Source organism: Eretmochelys imbricata, chromosome 17 (genome assembly GCF_965152235.1).
Source record: "Eretmochelys imbricata isolate rEreImb1 chromosome 17, rEreImb1.hap1, whole genome shotgun sequence".
Classification (NCBI taxonomy): domain Eukaryota; kingdom Metazoa; phylum Chordata; order Testudines; family Cheloniidae; genus Eretmochelys; species Eretmochelys imbricata.
Window position 1 is genome coordinate 23,676,318 of NC_135588.1, and position 7,448 is coordinate 23,683,765.

At 43.0% G+C, this 7,448-nt stretch overlaps 1 protein-coding gene across 1 annotated transcript in view; it reads right to left on the minus strand.

Annotated features, from left to right (window-relative positions):
• The window catches only part of MTMR4 (myotubularin related protein 4), a 127,701-nt gene extending 123,654 nt beyond the window's left edge, over window positions 1-4,047 (minus strand). Inside the window, exon 1 of the mRNA XM_077836511.1 lies at window positions 4,021-4,047. The gene's annotated coding sequence lies outside the window, so the exon portion shown is untranslated. The remainder of the gene's footprint in view (window positions 1-4,020) is intronic.
• Between the last annotated feature and the right edge of the window lie 3,401 nt (window positions 4,048-7,448).

A 7,448-nucleotide genomic window follows, 5' to 3' on the forward strand; every position in this document is an offset into this window, starting at 1 on the left:
GTCTGCAGAAGAGAAGAATGAGGGGAGATTTGATAGCTGCTTTCAACTACCTGAGAGGTGGTTCCAAAGAGGATGGTTCTAGACTATTCTCAGTGGTAGAAGATGACAGGACAAGGACTAATGGTCTCAAGTTGCAGTGGGGGAGGTTTAGGTTGGATATTAGGAAAAACTTTTTCACTAGGAGGGTGGTGAAACACTGGAATGCGTTACCTAGGGAGGTGGTAGAATCTCCTTCCTTAGAAGTTTTTAAGGTCAGGCTTGACAAAGCCCTGGCTGGGATGATTTAATTGGGGATCGGTCCTGCTTTGAGCAGGGGGTTGGACTAGATGACCTCCTGAGGTCCCTTCCAACCCTGATATTCTATGATTCTATGAATGAACAGAACAGGTAATCATCCAGTGATCCATCCCCTGTCGCCCATTCCCAGCTTCTGGCAAACAGAGGCTAAGGACATCACCTTTGCCCATTGTGGCAAATAGCCACTGATGGACCTATCCTCCATGAACTTATCTAGTTCTTTTTTGAATTGTGTTATAGTCTTGGCTTTCACAAAATCCTCTGGAAAAGAGTTCCACAGGTTGACTGTACATTGTGTGAAGAAATACTTCCTTTTGTTTGTTTTAAACCTGCTGCCTATTAATTTCATTTCGTGACTCCTAGTTTGTGTGTTATGAGTAAATAACACTTCCTTATTCACTTTCTCCACACCAGTCATGATTTTAAAGACCTCTATCATATCCCCCCTTCGTCATCTCTTTTCCAAGCTGAAAAGTCCCAGTCTTATTAATCTCTCCTCACATGGAAGCTGTCCTATACCTCCAATCTTTTTTGTTGCCCTTTTATGTACCTTTTCCAATTGTAATATATCTTTTCTGAGCTGGGGCGACCAGATCTGCATGCAGCATTCAAGATGTGAGCATACCGTGGATTTCTATAGAGGCAATATGATATTTTCTGTCTTTTTACCTATCCCTTTCTTAATGATGTCCAACATTCCGTTAGCTTTTTTTAACTGTCGCTGCACACTGAGTGGATGTTTTTGGAGAACTATCCACAGTGACTCTAAGATCACTTTCTTGAGTGGTAACAGATAAGTTAGACCCCATCATTTTACATGTATAGTTGGGATTATGTTTTCCAATGTGCTTTACTTTGCATTTATCAAAATTGAATTTCATCTGCCATTTTGTAGCCCAGACACCCAGTTTTGTGAGATCCTTTTGTAGCTCTTCGCAGTCTGCTTTGGACTTAATTATCTTAATTATCTCAATTATCTTAGTTTTGTATCATCTACAAATTTTGCCACCTCACCATTTACCCCTTTTTCCAGATCATTTATGAACATGTTGAACAGCATCAGTCCCACTACAGACCCCTGGGGGAAAACACTATTTCCCTCTCTCCGTTCTGAAAATTGACCACTACCCTTTGTTTCCTATCTTTTAACCCATTACTGATCCATGAGAGGACCTTCTCTCACATTCCATGACTGCTTACTTTGCTTAAGAGCCTTTGGTGTGGGACCCTGTCAAAGGCTTTCTGAAAGTCTAAAGTATACTATATCCACTGGATCCCCCTTCTCCACATGCTTATTGACCCTCTCAAAGAATTCTAGCAGATTGGTGAGGTATGATTTCTCTTTACAAAAATGGGACTCTTCCCCAACAAATTGTGTTCATCTAGGTGTCTGATAATTCTGTTCTTTACTATAGTTTCAACCAATTTGCCTGAAGTTAGGTTTACTGGCCTGTAATAGCTGGGATCGTCCCTGGAGCCTTTCAAAAATTGGCATCGCATTAGCTATCCTCCAGTTATCTGGTACTGAAGCTGATTTAAATGATAGGTTACATACCACAGTTAGTAGTTCTGCAATTTCACATTTGAGTTCCTTCAGAACTCTTGGGTGAATACCATCTGGTCCTGGTGCTTTATTACTGTTTAGTTTATCAATTTGTTTCAAAACCTCCTCAAATGACCTCAATCTGGGATAGTTCCTCAGATCTGTCACCTAAAAAGAATGGCTCATATTGGGGAATCTCCTTCACATCCTCAGCCGTGAAGACCGATGCAAAGAATTCTTTTAGTTTCTCACAATGGCCTTATTGTCCCTGAGTGCTCCGTTAGCATCTCGATCATACAGTGGCCCGACTGGCTGTTTAGCAGGCTTACTGCTTCTGATGTACTTTTAAAAAAAAGAAAATTGCTATTACTTTTTGAGTCTTTGGCTAGCTGTTCTTCAAATTCTTTTTTGGCCTTCCTAATTATATGTTTACACTTCATTTGCCAGAGTTTATGCTCCTTTCTACTTTCCTCACTAAGATTTAACTTCCACTTTTTGCAGGATGCCTTTTTGCCTCTAACTGCTTCTTTTATTTAGTTGTTTAGCCACAGTGGCACTTTTTTGGTCCTCTTACTATGTTTTTTAATTTGCGGTATACATTTAAGTTGAGCCTCTATTATGGTGTCTTTAAAAAGTTTCCATGCAGTTTGCAGGGATTTCACTTTTGGCACTGTACCTTTTAATTTCTCTTTAACTAACTTCCTCATTCTGTGTAGTTCCCCTTTCTAAACTTAAATGCTACCATGCTGGGCTGTTTTGGTGTTTTCCCCACCACAGGGATGTTAAATGTTATGGTCACTATTACCAAGCAGTTCAGCTATTTTCACCTCTTGGACCAGATCCTGTGCTTCACTTAGGACTATATCAAGAACTGCCTCTCCTCTTGTGGGTTCCAGGACTAGCTTCTCCAAGAAGCAGCCATTTAAGGTGTCAAACTTTGTCTCTGCATCCTGTCCTGAGGTGACATGTACCCAGTCAATATAGGGATAGCTGAAATCCCCCATTATTATGGAGTTCGTTTTATTTTTGTAGCCTCTCTAATCTCTCTGAGCATTTCACAGTCATCATAACCATCCTGGTCAGTAGTATATCCCTATTGCTATATTCTTATTATTCAAGCATGGAATTACTATCCATAGAGATTCTATGGTACAGTTTGGTTCATTAAGATTTTTACTTCATTTGACTCTACGCTTTCTTTCACATATAATGCCACTCCCCCACCAGCACAACTTATTCTGTCCTTTCAATATATTTTGTACCCTGGTATTACTGTGTCCCATTGATTATCTTCATTCCACCAAGTTTCTGTGATACCTATTTTATCAATATTCTCATTTAATACAAGGTACTCTAGGTCACCTATCTTATTATTTAGACTTCTAGCACTTGTATATAAGCACTTAAAAATGATCACTTTTTAGCTGCCTACCATGATGTGACATAAGAGAGTGCAAGGAAGGGATACAGCCCCTCAATGCACCTTCCAATCTCCCACTCTTTGGTCCTGGGCTACTGAAATCAATGGAAGCATTGCCATTGAACTCAGTGAATGCAGGATATGACCATCAGGAAACAAGCTTCTGCTTTTCAAACATGACACACTTTCTGAGCTAACAGCACAAAAATATCAGGGCAGGGCAGTGAATAGACACTGGGACACAGAAAATTATACACGCACTAAACTAGACATACCTGGGCCTCCTGACTAATGTGTCAGGGAGTTCTGGACTGGCAGAAAAACCACTAGAAGTCCTGCAGACCCATTCCACTGAAATAGACCACTGAATAGTTCAAATCCAACAGTCTACAGACAGAAATGTCACTTTCAGGGGAAACTGCACCTTTGAACATCCCTCCCCACAACATTCCTTGAGGGCATCCACTTAAAGTTTTAAGGTTCAGCCATCACCTCTCTTGGGGTGGAGACCTGCATCTCTCCCTCTCCAAATCAGGGGGTTAGACTGCAAGCCCTGTGCAACTCACTGCAATTTCTCAGCAGGTCTGACTTGGGTAAAGCATCTGTGGTTAACTCTTTGTCCAGAGGCTACAGCAGTGTACGCTAATTACCAACCAGCCTTCACAAAGCAAATTGCATTTATTCTTAGGTGGAAAGCATTACAGAGAAAAAAACACCATAAAACACAATAAAAGTTCCTACATACATGATAATAGCTTACCAGAGGTCACCCATCAGCCTTACTGGGCCCGAGCAGGCCAAAGTCTTTCCAGCCCTTCCACAAGAGTTGGGGGCCCCCTTTAGACAGAGGGTCTGTCTGTTTGCTGGATCAGATATAAGCCTTTGAGTCAGTTTAAAAGCAGCCTTTTTCATAGAATCACAGACTATCAGAGTTGGAAGGGACCTCAGGAGATCATCTAGTCCAACCCCCTGCTCAAAGCAGGCACAATTCCCATTTTTTTTTTTTTTTTGCCCCAGATCCCTAAATGGCCCCCTCAAGGATTGAACTCACAACCCTGGGTTTAGCAGACCATTGCTCAAACCACTGAGCCCTTTCTTTGGCTGTTAGTCTTTGGAAAACCCAGCTTACACCAGTGTATGCAACTGTCCCCTGATGAGGCAGGGGGATAACAACCTAAGTAATTCTTCTTAATCACCCCCCACTGTTCTCCGTTCCTGGCAGAGTGGTGGCAACTCTCCCCCACTACAGTTCCATATAAGCCCTGGCCCACAGTGCTACATAAACCATTCATACACTTAATAGAATAATATGGTCCTCAGAGATATTGCATGTGGTTGCAGTATCTGTCACAAATAATGCTACTGACATTGATAGAATTATTCAACCCATGTCGCTGTCTGGATTGGAAGTGCATGACTTTAACTGTTGTGACAATGGGGCCTACAAATTAACCCTGACTGTGAGCTCAACTGTGAAAAGGCATGAAAGTCATAAAACGTCACTATAACTTACAATAACAAATGTTGATGGGAAAAGTTGCAAAGGGGAGACAGATTGAACTCGTCCAAACAGAAAGACCTTCTAATATAATTCAAGGACTGTGTTAAGATCACACTGGGTAAACAAGAGAAGCTACTCCATCCATTGTTCCCTTTTGGGGTCCTTACAGAAGGGAACTTTGGGAGAAAAACTGGCTCTTGGAGCAAGCTTTACCATTATGGCTGCCACACTCAGCATTTCCTGGGACCCCAGGCCTTTGTCATCCTGATCCTGAGAGGTTTCAGAGTAGCAGCCGTGTTAGTCTGTATCCACAAAAAGAAAAGGAGGACTTGTGGCACCTTAGAGACTAACCAATTTATTTGAGCATAAGCTTTTGTGAGCTACAGCTCACTTCATCGGATGCATCCTGAGAGATGTTCTGACCAAACTGGGCCAGAAAGAGGGATCCAGATGATATTGTCACTTCTACCAACTCCAGAGAAATCCCACCTGGAATGTGAAACTCTGTCACAAAACCTCTCCTTGCCCCGGTGTCTTCTTTACCTTCCCCACCTGATTTCTTCGCTTTCTTACTCTCCTTTTTCCTTCTGTCTAATAGGAGTCTGGCTTAGCCAGCCAAGGCTGCTGTAAATCCTTGACCAGAAAGAGGCAGCTAAAAGCAATGCCCTAAATTGCCCAACACTGGTATGAGTCTGTCAGGTCTTGGGGTGGCTGATAAGACCATGCACTGTGCCTGTGTTTTTCCAGCAGCGAGGGTACAAGTGAAAGTCAGAGAAAGGAAGCTGCATTTTTTGTCTGCGCTGTTCTTTTCTCTCCCCATTTTGTGCATCTTTGTCGTGTTCTTTCTTCTTAGGAAATTGGATTGAACAATAACAGCAATGACAACTGCTCCAGCCATCTTTGAATCCATCTAAGGGTATGTCTACATAGCAATGTAAGCCATGGGATAGTGGGACTCAAGTCAGCTGACCCATGTCAGGGAACCCTGGGTTTGAGTGTTTACACTGTATTTTGACCCCAGGTTAAGGATTTTCTGACCCACCCTCAAACCTAGGGCTCTGGCATCCACACTGCAGTGCACAGACATGAGTGAAAGTAACCCTATCCCATAGTGGTTGGCACCCCCCCGTCATAAATATAAAGGGAAGGGTAAACCCCTTTAAAATCCCTCCTGGCCAGAGAAAAAATCCTCTCACCTGTAAAGGGTTAAGAAGCTAAAGGTAACCTCACTGGCACCTGACCAAAATGATCAATGAGGAGACAAGATACTTTCAAAAGCTGGGAGGAGGGAGAGAAACAAAGGGTCTGTGTCTGTCTGTATGCTGCTTTTGCCGGGGATAGAACAGGAATGGAGTCTTAGAACTTTTAGTAAGTAATCTAGTATGTGTTAGATTATGATTTCTTTAAATGGCTGAGAAAAGAGTTGAGCTGAATAGAACGACTATTCTTGTCTGTGTGTCTTTTTTGTAACTTAAGGTTTTGCCTAGAGGGATTCTCTGTTTTGAATCTAATTACCCTGTAAGGTATCTACCATCCTGATTTTACAGAGGGGATTCCTTTACTTCTATTAAAAGTCTTCTTGTAAGAAAACTGAATGCTTTTTCATTGTTCTAAGATCCAAGGGTTTGGGTCTGTGGTCACCTATGCAAATTGGTGAGGATTTTTACCAAACTTTCCCCAGGAAGCGGGGTGCAAGGGTTGGGAGGATTCTGGGGGGAAAGATGTGTCCAAACTACGTTTCCCAGTAAACCCAGTTAAAGTCTGGTGGTGGCAGTGGAAATCCAGGGTCAAAGGATAAAATTAATTTGTACCTTGGGGAAGTTTTAACCTAAGCTGGTGAAAGTAAGCTTAGGAGGTTTTCATGCAGGTCCCCACATCTCTACCCTAGAGTTCAGAGTGGGGGAGGAACCTTGACACCCCCACACACGCACACTGCATGTTGACACTCTAACCCTATGAATGGGTTACACTGTGGGAAAACTCTACTGCCCACCCTGCTTCCTAACTCTGAGGGCGCTACTGATGGGACTCAGGAGCAGAGGAGTAGATAACTGCATAATTAGCTCCTTTGGTGGCTGTCTCAGTAGAATGACTGCAGTTTTAGAAGGCTTTATGCTGAACTACCATCGAACCTGAGAACAGGGCTCTCCACCTTTAGGCTGAGTCAGATTGGCAGGAAAATGCCCATGTGCACCTGTGAAGATAATTAGGGCATCAGTCTCCAGGGCTGTCAAACTATTAAAATGAAACTTTGCAATTCTTAAAAATGGGACATTCAGTGACAGTGTTGTTGTTTGGTTGGGTTTTTTTTATATATTTTTGTCTGTTTGTTTTGAAGTTTGACATAAAAATGTAGGTTTCAGAGGAAAAACACACACAGAGCCTGCAGAGCGGTGAAGGGCATCCCCAGCACTTGGGATGCAGCGTGCTCCAGCACCTCACCACCCCAGGATCCCTTATTCCTGCCCTTATCCCACACCCCAAGAGGCAGGGATAAGGGATCCCTGGGAGGCTGTGGGTAAGTTTTGGGGCTAGCTCCCACTCACTGCCCTCAAACTGCACACTGCCTGGGCACCCCTACACATGCAGTCAGAGGGAGCTAGGGGGAAGCACCTGGGAGCAAGAAACAGAGAGCAGAGACCAAGCAGCTGACCTCCACCAAAATCTGGCTGTGCTCTTGTGACCAG